This window comes from Telopea speciosissima, chromosome 1 (genome assembly GCF_018873765.1).
Source record: "Telopea speciosissima isolate NSW1024214 ecotype Mountain lineage chromosome 1, Tspe_v1, whole genome shotgun sequence".
NCBI lineage: Eukaryota > Viridiplantae > Streptophyta > Magnoliopsida > Proteales > Proteaceae > Telopea > Telopea speciosissima.
In genome coordinates this window covers 26,932,882-26,947,680 of record NC_057916.1, presented here as the reverse complement: position 1 = coordinate 26,947,680, position 14,799 = coordinate 26,932,882, and positions in this window count along the sequence as shown.

The window sequence follows — 14,799 nt, the reverse complement described above, 5'->3', positions numbered from 1 at the left end:
TTAGACCGATAAGTGCAAATGGTGTTGAGAAGGTATTGCACATAGTGTAGGGGCATTATCAATTTCTTTTTTTTCTTTTTTTTATATGAAAGTGTAATCACACAAACCACACACCAATACTAAAAGGTTAATTGACTTTTAGGACTGTAAAATAACGAATATACACAACACAGACCACATTCACACACCTGATATGGAGTAGGGGAATTATCAACTTCGTCCTATAAGGAGTCAAACATTGATCTTAGGATGGTGATTGACTCTTCACCGTACAGTGAAATAAAACTTCCCTCTTTGAAGTGGATGTAACTTTCACTCTTAGGATAGCACTTGTGCCTAAAAAATTAACCAATAGGTAGCCCGGGGGGCTAGCATTGGTAAATTAACTGTTATTGTAGAGGATGACGTAGTTAACTCTAATTTTTTGTTCATAAAAAAATCTTATTGGCATAAGGTTCTCTCTCTCTCTTCGCATGGAATGACCTCATTTGTCTACTTCCCTATGCCGTTTGCCTAGAGAAACCCTCTCCCCAACAATAATTTTTAGGGTAATTTATATATACCATTCCTGAGGTTTAACAAAAGGATAATTTTACCCTACAGTTTTGGATAATTCTATGTATCCCTTGAGGTTTACAAATATTAACAAATACACCCATTCTGTCAATTCATGACTAACAGTGTTAAAAATATATTGTGAACTGACAGATATGCCCTTACAAGAAGAAAAAAATAAATAAAAAAAACCTGCAACTCATCTTCCCCAAAATCGATTGAAGAAGATGAGTTGCAGGTATGGGAACACCATGGAAATCGAGACAATGGAATGGCAAGCGAAGGATCCAAAGCAATTTCGAGCAGAATCTACCCAAGGCCTAAGCACCAGTTCAAGCTGATCAGTCTCAGCTTCTTCCACCCAACCGCAATATCCAAATCGGAAATCAATTTACACCTAACCAGCCATAACTTCTCCAAATTCCTTGCCTCTGCTATAGCCGCTGAAGTAGAATCCGTGAGCTAAGTACCATTAGACAGATCAAGCTCGACCAAAGACGAGATTGCTCGCTTTGTACCAATCTCTGATGACCCGATGCCTGTAGACGATAGGGGCACCCTTCTGCTGCCATTTTTGAGCCTCCTTGATCAACAATTAGGTTGTGGGATCATCAGAATCGTCCAACACTTGGATAATCAAATTCGACCTCAGCCAATTTAAGTTGCAGACGGCACCACATAGAATAGAACCAATCGAAAATACCACAGACCCTCAACAGCGTCGACAATACGCGTTGCAGTTGCAAGTTGGGAGCCCCAAAATGCCAACCCTTGAAGTAAGCCGCAATCTCAAAACCCAACAATAATAGGGATAACCACAAGAAGGTCTTGATAAAAGCATAGATTCGCCTCTTCACTCTAGGATCCTCATTCTCGATCTCGCTCCCAATGTCTGAATCCGTCCTTCTTGAAGCCAACCAACGTCTTACAGCGGCCGCGATACCGAACATTGCGGAAGCGATTGAGGTGAGACAACCAGCAACTCTGTGAGCTCTGAGGAGAAGAACCAAAGTGAGCTGTTTGGCATTCTTCCCTCTAACCTTGTCACTCCCGCCTCCGCCAAGGAGGAAGTTTTCTTCCAAAGGACCCTCTAACTCAACCATCGACCAATTAGGGTTCTCCATCTTCACGACCACCGGCGTTCCACGGTGGTTCTTTTTCACCAAGAAACCAAACAACGGTGCCATTTTTCGTTCTTTTATTTCTACCCTTTCCTCTTTGTAATGTGATGCCAGAGACCCAGCTCACTCACAATATCGACCTCTCAAAGATCCCCTTGTCCCAGGGACTGATTAGCTCCGGAAGATGTCGAAACCCACATGACAATTTACCTTCAAAAGAGAGAAGCAAACAAAAGACAAGAAATGTAGAGCACAGAGAGTGAGGGAGAGAGAGAGGAGAGAGAGAGAGAGGGTATGCAACAACAGACGCGTGGGTAGGGGAAAGAGAGATGTTGAAACAAGCGTCTCGAGTTGATGGAGGCATTCGGATGTTAAAACTTTATAAAGGGTTCCAGTCCCTGAAGACTTGGTGGATGAGTCCAAAATTCTTTTATTCAGTTCCAGTTTGCACAGCAGAGAAAGAGTGAGAGAAAGAGAAAAGAAGTACACAAGAGAGAGAGAAAAGAACAGCTCAACAAGTCTGAGAGATTTTCCAACCCCATACCTGCAACTCATCTTCCTCAATCGATTTTGGGGAAGATGAGTTGCAGGGGTTTTTTTTTTTTTTTTTTTTTGTAAACGTAATTCTGTCAGTTCATAATATATTTTTAACGGTGTTAGTTATGAACTGATGGAATGAATGTATTTGTTAATGTTTGTAAACCTCAGGGTACGTAAAATTATGCAAAACTAGGGGGTAAAATTATCTTTTCGTTAAACCTCAAGGGTGGTATATGTAAATTACCCTAACTTTTAAGAAACAAATTTTCATGCAACCATGTCGTATGCCCTCTTGCAAATGTTTTATTATTATGGGTTAAATACACATATCTCCTAAAATGGACCCAATATTTCGCATGCACCCCTAAGGTTCTGACAATTTCACACGCATCCATTGAAAATTTCACGTACACCCCTTATTTTTCAACTTAATACCATTCAATATCAGACGTTAAAGGATCATTATCACCTACAATTCTGACACCCTCCAATTCCCTACAATGCCTCCCATGGGAGTGAAATGACCACTTACCCGTTGCCTTCGGAAGTGTGTCCAAGTAGTGAGTAAGTGGTCATTTCAACTCCTATGTGAGGCATTGTAGGGAATTGTATCCCTGCCCCAACCAAATCCTTTCCCTGTTCTTATCCCATCTCTGTTCTTATCCCATCTTGGGTATAAGATGTGATTCCAATCCTTTGTTTCCCTGCCCCAACCAAATCATCTTCTGTAAGATATTCACTGAAGAACAGGTCTGGTCATGCCCTCACCGCCAAGTCTGATTCAGAGATTTATATCTCGCTCGGTTGTTAAATGTTGGAGCAACTAGGGTTCGCATTCAGGAGGGCTTTGGAGTAGGACTCTTCAGCTGAAATTTCATGAGAATCAGGCTACGGGTATAGGAGAAAACTCATCTGGTTCGAGGTTTTGCTCTTCCCTATTTTGTGGTCTCTCTCTCTCTCTCTCTCTCTCTCGCATTTTGCTCTCTCCAGAAATTCCTTTCTTTGATTTCTTCATTTTCCTCTGATTTTTTTCATTGGCAATCTGATTTCTTGGTTTTGTTGAGAAAAAGAAGAAAAAGAAGCAGAATTTACCTGCAGCAGGGCAATAAGGTCTTTTCAAATTACAAGGGTGGTTAGAAGAAAGAATCGTTTGGCCAGTAAAAAAAAAAAATTTAATGTCAAACGGAATGGACTTAAATGGCTTTAGGTTAAAAAATAGGGGGTGTATGTGGAATTTTCAAGGAGTGCGTGAAATTATCAAAAACTTAGGGGTGTACATGTATTTGACTCGATTATTATTCACTGTTCTTCTTTAACCGTATAGGCCGGTGTGGATGATACTGTTCCATACATCGCCACTGGTATGATGTGAGAGATTCTCCCACAATTCTCTCTAATTAATGGGCAAGAGATAACTACTTGGCTGCATGGTCTCTACACAAGAGTCTGGGCCAATGGGAGAGCATACCTAGGTATCTATCCAAGGGGCAAAGTCGTCATCTCACGGTGCCCTGTGAGAGGGCGTAGGAAACACCACCAAGTAGAGATCTTTTTCCCCTAATGAGAAAAAGGACACTACATGGTCACGTGGATCCTATACCCAGATACAGGAGTACACAAAATTACCATCCCACCCTTCATGAAATACAAAATCTCATCCATAGTGTGTGCCCTATGTGTGCTGTCATTGACCCGTGCTGGTGTTGGGGCCATACGACCTGGCAGCCTTCTCTCACACGTGGTGTAGGGTAGGTACATCATCGTCAGATTTCTCATTTACCTCTATATTCTTCTTAATCACACGATGTCTGTGATCCACTGATCCCCATTCCTAGGCCCCACCCCGCCAATCTAGTCTTTTTTCATGGGCTGAGTTTTGGGATCGGTTTCATTGAGCCCGGATCCGAAATACCAGAGACGTGCGGACAACTACAGACAAAATGACGCAATCCCACGTGGCAAAAGCCGGTTCAGGCGGGGTCTCACCGAGTTTAATATTACAAACTTATATTTGTTAAAAAGTAACCAATGGGGCCGGACAACGTCGTACCATCATGGTTCAATTTCAATCAGGATTCAGGATAATTGAATACTAAATTCACCAATTAAAACATGGAGTTAGGTGTCGTGTATATTTTGAAGATTATAATGAGGGTAATTTGGTCATTGAATGTTCCACATCTATGATTGGTTTGGAATTTTCTAGAGGATATCCTTTATTGTGTAGTATAATTCACAATGACCCATGCGCCATTGTTAGCTAAAAAGTCAAAAGATTATCATTGGAGGATCAAAGTCTCATCCTTTTATTTATTTATTTATTTATTTTAGAATTTTCGTAGATTGATATGTTCCGAATTCAACTCCCCTTATTCCTTTGGGATCAATTCCACGACTTATATAATTCTTAGAGGATTTGCTGTTGATACGGTGACATGTGTAGGGGCATGTGTACGTGCTTGAGGACTAGTCAAGCTGAAGGTTTGTACCACCCCTCATTAGCAAAAAAAAAAAAATACTTCAACAATAAAAAGTTAAACAACATGAAGGTGGAGGGGGGTGGTTTGGGGGGAGGGGGAAGTGAAAGCAACATTTGATCCCAAGTACCATTGGCTAATGGTATTTTAAGTTAAAGTGTCTCACATCTTTGATATTTTACCTCTTTAAGTCACATGGATTGATGATTTCATAAGTTAATATTTAGATAAATTCAAGATTACTTAACACTCACATGTTTTATATTTTAACTATCAAAATAGTATGATCCACCATATACATGTTTATATTTTATTGTTACAACAATTTTATTGCGTTCACCTAGTAGCTTTTTCACACACTTTTAGATCTCTACGACAACACATTTATATGTCAAATCTCTATTGGTTCACCACATGATAGTTGTTAAAAACACGACGGAATTAGTTAAGGGAACTTGCAATCATTTGTATGTGAAGGCAAGGATTGAGAAGCTATGTGTGAATTGGACTCCATCAATTTCAATTTAACATTTACATAAGTATACATAAATTTCAATAAATCCAAAGTTTTAAAGATGAAATCTGCCCTAACCCTAGTTTTTGGAAGGGGATCAACTGAGCCGGATACTTGATTTCATGAATAGATCTTGACCAAATTCAGACATAGTCAGCCAAATTTTGAGGTGGATTAGTATGATAAGCCAATACCAAAAATGCCTGAGAGGATTCTAATATTTGAAACTTTATATTTGAGTACGGAAATTCTATCCTCCCAAGGGTCGCAATATTTGTAAATTTCCATAAGGTGTTGACTTGTGATCCAATGGTAGTTTATAATTTTGGGGGATCCAATGTGGTAGTTAAGTTGTTGAAAAAAGACAAAGGAAGAAGGCAACAAGAAACATAGGGCATATTCGATTGAGATGGGAGCGCTTATTTCCACGCCTTTATTCTCTCTTCCACATCAGCTCTTCCTCCTTCGAAATAGCTAATGGTTTACCCATCCAAATGGAATCTTCGAGGCTGGAACTACTTAAGAAACAGAGGCATGGAATTTACCAGCCACTCTCATCCAATGAAAGAAAGAGAAGAGAAAGAAAAATTAAAATAGAAATTTAAAGAATTCAAAAAAAAAAAAAGTAGGAAGAATTTTTAAATCCAAATTCTTGTCGGGGTAATATGGTAATAACGATAATGATATTAATTCTTGATGGGCTCACTGGTCTTGTCTCTTGCGTCGGGGACAAATAGGTTTGGGCAAAAACTAAAGTAAATCGGTAGAGGAGGTGGGCCCTACTCCCTAGTCGTGATAGACAAATGGGGCCCTTATGTGGGGCCTATCTTTTGATTTCCTAATTTTTTCTTATTACTTTTTCAACGGTTGATAGCCAATATGGTTAGTTTGTGGGGAATAAGGAAACATTAGGCCTTTATGTTTCATATATTTCAAATTTTTTTTTTTTTTTTTGGGGTAGGGTAAAACTTTATTGAAAACGACAAGGAGAGTCAATGACATCTTGATTACATAAATCTAGAAGCCATGGATTGGAAAATGGCAAAACTATCCTGCTTGCCCAGGATAAAGCTTTTCGAGCTAGGGAATCGGCTATCCGGTTCCATTCCCTAGAAACATGAGAAAAGCTAATGGAACCAAAACTGGCCGCTAGAAACTGAATATCTTCTACAATACTGAATATGAGAGAGCGGGTTGGGGATGACTTATGGATGAAATGGATTACTGCAAGGCAATCAGATTCCACTAGAACATCATTGTGTCCCTCATCCTTAGCAAACAAAAGACCAGCACGAATCGCCAGGGCCTCAGCCATGTTGACGTCAGCAGCGCACATTGGCTCAGCCATAGCTCCCATTGGGATACATTTGTCATCGCGTAGCACCACACCAATGCCCCCCGCAGACCGCTCCTCATTGAGTGTAGCGTCACAATTGAGCTTGACCCTACCGGGAGGGGGAGGGAACCAATGTTGTTGATGCTGAGAACCGAATTGGGCCGCGATGTCTGTGTCTACGTTTTCCTCCTGTGGCGTAGTTCTATCCCAGAATTCAGCAAAGGTACTTTGAGCTTTGGTAAACGCATCCACCGGAGACCACCCTTTTTGGTTGAACACTCTGTCATTTCGGGTGTTTCAGACATACCAGCATAAGAAAGCGAAGTGACTGAGTAACTCCCTTTCAACCTACTTGCTCAAAAAATTGAGCTTCCCCCATTGGTGAAGCACTAAAGTAGAAAGAGAGGAATCGCGTAGATCTATTCCAATTTTTATGATTGGCAATGTGATGTCCATTTCATTTATTAAATTACTTAGAGGTTTCGACTTTCGAGTTTCGACCAAAAAAAAAAAAAGGTTATAAGGTTAATAATATACATCACCATGATCCATGACGAACTCATCTAATCAAATCATTTGATAGTTGAAAATTTAAAATGTAATCCACACCCTACACCATAATCCCTTTGGGGCTAGTCCCACGGCTTCTATGATTGTTATAAAATCTAGACAATTTTTTTTGGGAAATTTACGCATACTACCCCTGAGGTTTGACGAAAGGATATTTTCACCCCCCAGGTTTGGAAAATTCTGCGTACCCCCCTGAGGTTTGCAAATGGTAACAGATAGGTCCATTCCGTCAGTTCATGACTAACATTGTTAAAAAAATAGACTTGAACTGACGGAATTGCCCTTACAAGAAAAGAAAAAAGAAAAAAGAAAAAAAACCACCTGCAATTTATCTTCCCCAAATCGATTGGGGAATGGGGAAGATGAGTTGCAGGTATCCCTTTCCCTGGAGTGTAAATGTATCATCGATACCTGTAAGAAAACAAAATGGGTTTGAAAAAAAGAGAAGATGAAATATCCCTAGTATCAATTGGATCTACGTCTTCTCGGTTAGATGTTCTTAGATTTTAGGGGTTAAGCTTGTAGCGATGGCGGTCATTACTCGTGGATTTGGGTTTGGTGTTCCTTTTTTTTTTTTTTTGTAAATTGATTCTCTCTAGGTTTGCAGAGAATAGATTTACAGGGGAAGAGAGAGATTTACGGTGGAGTGCTTCAAGGAGATGGGTTTTGGGTTGCAGGGGATGGTTCTTTTTTTTTTCTTTTTTTTCTTTTTGTAAATTGATTCTCTCTGAGTTTGATGTCCCCTCCGGTGGGTTCTCTTCTCCTTCTACAGCCACCACCACTGGTACCGATCCATCTCCCTCACCAAAGATCGACAATTTGCAGACTAAACTATAGAAAATAAAACCCTAAGACTCCAACGAACTAAGCCTAGAATTGATTAGCGATTAGTCAGACAACCTATAAGCATGACATCTGGAGAAGGGGGTGGTCGAAGGACCAGGAGCCGACCAAGTGGTAGCTTCCGATGAGGAAGAAGAAGAAGAGGAAGTGGGGTGGGTTATGTTCCAATAGAGGTTGGGGCTTGGTGGTCACAGTAATATCAGATCTGGCAGCAAGTTATGAACCACTCTGGTTTACAACTTTGTTTATCTAAATGGAAGAGGGTTTCAGATCTCTGCTTTGGGGGTTTGATTCATATGTGAAAAAACAATCTATGCTTCGGTATCCTTGAACAAAGCTTCGGTATTCAAAGTTAATCAGTCCAATAGTGCCACAGGTTGCTGGAAAATAAAGTGAACAATAGCAAAGAATTTAAAAGGATACCTGCAATATCCTTGAACCAGGTTCTGGAAGAGGTATTTTTTTGTTTTAGGTGAATAGTTTCTAGAAGAGTTATGGACTTGGTGAGAGAATTCTTTCAATTTGAAGTTCTAAGGACTCAAAGGAGAATGCAGAGGCAGAGAGCGAAGATATTAAGAAGCCAACGAAGTGGACATTACCAAGATTGCAACCTAAGGCCTAGAAATTGAAGCTTCTCCATCTTCTTTCAATCAACCGAGTTGTTCTTCACATCCGAGAATTTCGTTCGGAATCTAGGGTTTCTTCTTCGTCGGACAACAGACAAGGAAGACTCAATACCTTTTATGTCTTTCTCTTGTGAACCCTCAGCGTTTCGAAGTTTTCAAGGGTCATCTGGTATTGTTGATGAATGGATACCTGCAACTCATCTTCCCCCAAACGATTTTGGGAAGATGAGTTGTAGGTGTTTTTTTTTTTTTTTTCTTGTAAGGGCAATTCCGTCAATTCAAGTCTACTTTTTAACAGTGTTAGTCATGAATTGAAGGAATGGACCTATCTGTTACCATTTGCAAACCTCAGGGGGGTACGCAGAATTTTCCAAACCTAGGGGGTGAAAATATCCTTTCGTCAAACCTCAGGGGTAGTTTGTGTAAATTTTCCTTTTTTTTTTAGAAATTTAAACAATCTTTCAAATATGCAATAATTGGAATTGCTATGTCACCCTTCCACATGGCATAATTAGGTATACAACCAGGTAAGTTATATGGTTTATGTAAACTAAGGAATCTTCCGTCATCCGATTCATAGTTTGAGGAGTTGGTATTAGAGGAGGCCAATACCGATCCTTGACCGATCCTGTATCTATGGATCGATACGAACAAGAGTAAAAATTGGGAAAAAGCTAATTTTTTTAATGAAAATAGAGCTGATCCATATCGATACGGCTGATCTAGACTGATACAGCTGATCCAAATCAGTATCAGCAGAGCCATACCGATACCGATACCAATACTGATAACTAAAACCTTGCATCTGTAGGTACAACGGACGAAGATCGATCCACGACCTCTTTCTGACGTCGTGCACCCGAGCGTGGGAGCGGTGTGAGGATTGTTGTTGATGGTGTAGGGAGTCGACGCCTAGATCCGGGTCTAGGACCCACAAATGGTGCCCGTCCTTCAGAGAAGGGCGCTAAATTAACTCCAATGACTCAATGGATGGTCTGCTCCAGATCTCTGGGTAAGTGTCAAATTACGGGCTGGGAAGGTGTTAGGCACCCAGCAACCGCCCAGCTGACGGCCGGTCTTCTTAGACCAAACTCTACTGTATACTGTTGTGTTATACGTATTATACAACTAATTAAACTATTTTTTTTTTGTGTTTTGATTATCTTTGTTGAAATTTATGGACCTAATTAGGCTAATTAAAATTAATGTTTTAATCCTAATTCCTACCCCTAAGTTAGGTGATTATGTACATTATGCGCCCTAATTAATCTAGCTGATTTATTTTACTTAAGTTAGAAAACCTAACTCTATGGTAAAAAACATGGTCAATTGTGTAAAATTATTAAGATCCTAGGGCAATGGTAATATCATGTATAAGTTTGATAAACAAAATGGCCTAAGGATCAAAATGACCAAAATTACAAAAATGCCCCTAGAGGGCAAAATGCATGAAAAACTCATGAAAAAGAAAAAATATGCTTAAGACATGCTTATGAAAGTTAAAACATGCAAATGAAGTGATAGAAACCTTTTCAGGACCCTAAACATGATTTGGTCGCAAAATGACCAAAATACCCCTAAGGGCAAAATGGTAAAAATGCCAGAACAAGAACTTTTAAGTCATTTCAGGCATTTGATATGTCATTAAACATCCTGGAATTACTAAACATGTCGAGTAAGACTATTGGATGGCACAATGGGCTTACATTTGGTAAATTACCAAAATGCCCTCGAGGGCAAGAATGACTTTTTGCGCATGGTTATGATTCATGGTGGGCATGTATGCATATGAAAACATTTATGAAACAACTTGATACAGAATTTAATGCTTAGAAATATATATTTTTATTGATTTTCTTGGATTTTCACAACAAATAGAAAAATGACATCTACATCCCTAACATGGTAGGGAACACCTATGAAAATGATCAAACATTCATGTTAGTGATTAATGATCCCATAAAATCAATATTGATGAAATATGTATCCCATAATTTTTTTATGAATTTTTATGCATTGATACTATTTTTTATATTATTGAAATGCTAAAATGAAAGGAAAATAAGTAAAATTACAAAACCCCAATCAAAGATCCGAATTCAGCCAAACCAAAGCCCACACCCACAAATGAAAACATGATATTTAACATGGTCAAAATGATTTTGTCAAAATACCCACCCACAGGTTCAGATTTCATATAATTCCAAAATACTCATAGGGGCAAAAATATCACATAAAACATGATTTGGAGGTTGAGAAAATTAATGAATATCAAACATATTGGTAAATATCATCCCTGAAAATTTGAGAATTTTATCACGCTTGTGTTATTTTTGAAGATTTTTTAACTCAAAACAGCCTCTTTTAACTAAAGAAAATCAAAAGAAATACATAAAAATAATTAAAAATATATAAAAACTACCTTTGAAGCGTGGCAATGTATGGGCTAAATTTACATATCCTTGGATGGTCAGAGTTATTGCCGAAAGGCACCGAGCCGCTCCAAGTGTGGTTGCCCCGAATGGCAAGAGTGGTGAACAAGGGGTATTTGAGGAATTTTTTTTGTCTATGGAAGCATGATCTATGGATGAGAAAACCTTGAATTTAAAGAGGAGATCACGGACTCCGTGAAACTAATTTTTTATTGATTTTTATCCATCCTTAAACCTTCCAAAACACAGCCTATTTATAGGCAAAAATGTGTTCGACAAAATGACTGAATGAACCCTGGGCATTTAATACAGGTTGACAAAAAAGGGGGTTGGGGCTGGCGGGCTTGACCTGCGCGCACAGCGTGCCTGCAGGCTGCGGCCAGGTGCATGGCCATGGGCTGTGCACCTGGGCCTTAGGCTTTGTAGCCTCTGCCGACAAGGCTAGGCTGCCGACAGGGCCAGCCAGGTTGGGTCAGGACGGGCCGGTCCGGGTCGGATTAACCCGGTCTGACTCGGTTGAGTCAACTTTTTGTTTTCGTTGTTATTTTATATTCCATTTTAAAGGGTCCACATTCAAACATCAATATCTTTTGATCCGAATGGTCGATTTTGACACGCCACATATCGACGCGAACCTCTTGACATGTACCTTCCATCCGTACGGATGATGGGGTCAGATTTCACCGCAAAATGTCACAGATACAGAGAAAAGTACAAAAATGTTTTTTCACACCGATCAAGGTCCAAATGATACCGGAATTACACGAAATTTTACGTGTAAGCACATCATGACCAAATCAGGTCATCTAAATAATTTTGGGTCCATCGGGTGGCTCGGAGACCAAGAACATGCTAGGGGTAAAACGGTCATTTTTATAAAAGTTATCCGGTTTGGCCGAAACTTTACGTGAAAGCTTAATATGACCAAATGAGGCCATCCAAAGTGTTTCAGACAAAATCGAGTGGTCCAGATACTGAGAAATGTGCCAGGGGCAAAATTGTCATTTTCACAAAAGTCACCCGATTTGGCCAAAACTTTATGTGAAAGCTTAATATGACCAAATGAGGTCATCCAAAGTGTTTCGAACCAAATCGGGCAGTCCAGATACCGAGAACCATGCCAGGGGTAAAACAGTCATTTTGACAAAAGGTGTCAGATTGGAGTGAAATTTCACATGTGGGCTTAAAATGGTTAAATAAGGCTATCCTAGAGATTTGGGCTCTACTTGGGACAGTCTGGTTGCAAAAAATGGGGTAAGGGTAAATTGATAATTTTCTATCATTTGTTCACCATGCAAGCTAGTCGGGCTTTGATCATCATCGTCGAGTCACACTTCCAAGGTGCCAAAATTCTGCATCTCCAGCATCCAATCTACTCTGAATTTTTAGCATTCTAGATTATTCTGAATTTGAGTTTGCTCAGTATGGTTCATTTATGTCTTTTGACTATTTAATTCACCATTTGTCAGATTTTTTGAAGCTATTTTGAAACTTACGATGGGTGGACCGTTAAATATAAGAAAAGTCTTCTTGTTGTAATCAAGGTTGATGAAAAAAAATAAGATTAAGACATAACCTTACCCTTTTTTACTATTGAGCATGAATTAGGAAATTAGAACTATTAAGTGGAAAGCGGTCACAAGTCAAATTAAGACCTATTTCAATTGAATAACCCATTTTGTATTTTTTTTTTGGCTTTATTTAGACACTTTGAATATAAGTATTAGAAGGTGAGGCCTACTTATCACTAAAATTTTGGCTGCAATTACCTTTGTCCACGTGGCAAATAGAAAAAAAGATATAAGGTACTTATGGGTTATGTTTTGTTCTGATTTCCGAATGGACCCCAACCCCAGATTTTCCAGTGGAAGAAGCCCTAGACTATTCTTGGCTCTGACTCTATCTAATGCATTGTGATGGACCCCAACCCCAGATTTTCCAGTGGAAGAAGCCCAAGACGTTTCTTGGCTCTGACTCTATCTAATGCATTATAATGGACCCCAACCCCAGATTTTTCAGTGGAAGAAGCCCAAGACTATTCTTGGCTCTGATTCTATCTAATGCATTATATTTGTTTCGGAAGTAGTCTTCTATCCGTCTCCTCCTCAAAACAAGGAGACAGAGGTGTCTTTTTATATGGAGAGGAGAAAGATAGACTCATGGGAGTGCTGGCGTAGGCCACACTCCCAGAGAGAGAACTTTCTCTTATTTGTTGCGGAAGAGCTGTTCCTTGTTCTTTTAAGACAATCCATTTCATTAAAAATAAAGGGGAAATTGTTTTTTGTTGGCCATCCTGCGTCTATCTTTCTTCCCCCCAAAATAAGTGGTAAAGGTGTCTTTTCATATAGAGAGAGAGAGAGACACACACACATGAGAGCACTAACGTAGGGCACACTCTTCAACGAAGTGCTTTTTCCAAAAAAAAAAAAAAGAAATTATGGGAAAGAGAACACCACTCGGTTACATTAGACATGCCGCCCCTGTGCCTTGACACAAGGGTGTGCAAAATGATCGTTGCACCCCTTGGAACCCTGGAAATGCCAGAAATGACCAAGGGTGCGGCGATCATTTCACACGCCCCTGTGTCAATGTGTAGGGCGGTGTGTCTCTCACGACCAGGTGACATTCTCTCTCCCAAAAATTATACTCATTTTTTGGCAAAAGATTTCATGCATGACTATGTATGAAAACGATCGACAATTAAATGTAGTCGAATTGACATAAATGTTCATACAGAATAACATAAACACCCTGCCTCCCCTATTTGACGGAAGTGATGGGAGAACCTCCCATGTATGACCACCTTCCCCTTAAGTTTGTTTTTTTTTTTTTTTTTTTTGGGGGGGGGGGAGGGACATCATTCCTCCAAATCACCTACTTGAGTATTTTTTAAGCTAAGAGGTTATAAGGAATGACATGCGTAGTCTAGGCCTTATACCAAGTATGACCTCGGATAGAACCTATTGGAGGTTAAGGATCTATGTTGACGATCCCATTTAGCTGAGATTTTCCTTTTGGGCTGTTCCTCTTTCCTCTTACTTTCATTTATAATTTCTCACTTTTCATCTCTCTTTTTTTCCCACCCTCTTATGTTTAGTCATGTTTTTCAAACTTTATTTTACAATGATCCATGTAGTTGATCTCATTTAATTGGAATAAGACTGAATTTATTGTTGTTGTTGTTGTTATTATTGTAGTAGTTGTTATTGCAATCAAATGCAATATTATTTGATTATTTTTGTAAAAGTCAAAGTTTCCGTTATGGTCCTTTAAGGAAAAGCGATCGTCAAATGACCCTAAATATATGCTATATATATTGGCTAAAAATGGTGGACCTTATTGGGCAGGCAAAAACATTTCTTAATTTATTAGGCAATCTCTGTCACCGTTAGTTGATTCATGTACAGACAAACTTGGGTCTTTTGTCTTATTTAGTGCGTGGTGAAAAGAGATGTTTCGCAACTGCCCTATAGAAGAGTAGAACTAATGAACCATTCTTTTTTTTGTTTTTTATGGTAAGGACCATTCGTTGTATTAGGGAGGTTGGAAAAGGTGGACAATTTTTTGTTTTTTCATCCAACTTGGTTCGGAGTAAGTTTTTTCTGCACCCACGGTGAAGGATTCACCCATAAATCTAAGGTCCTTAGTATTCCTCACCCCCTATATATGTTGAAGGTTCAAAATGTGGATCTTTATCCTCTCAATTATACTGTCCGTATTTGACATCAAATACATTTAACAGAGGAGGCAGAAATGATTATCCTAACCTTGCTCAAACACACTGC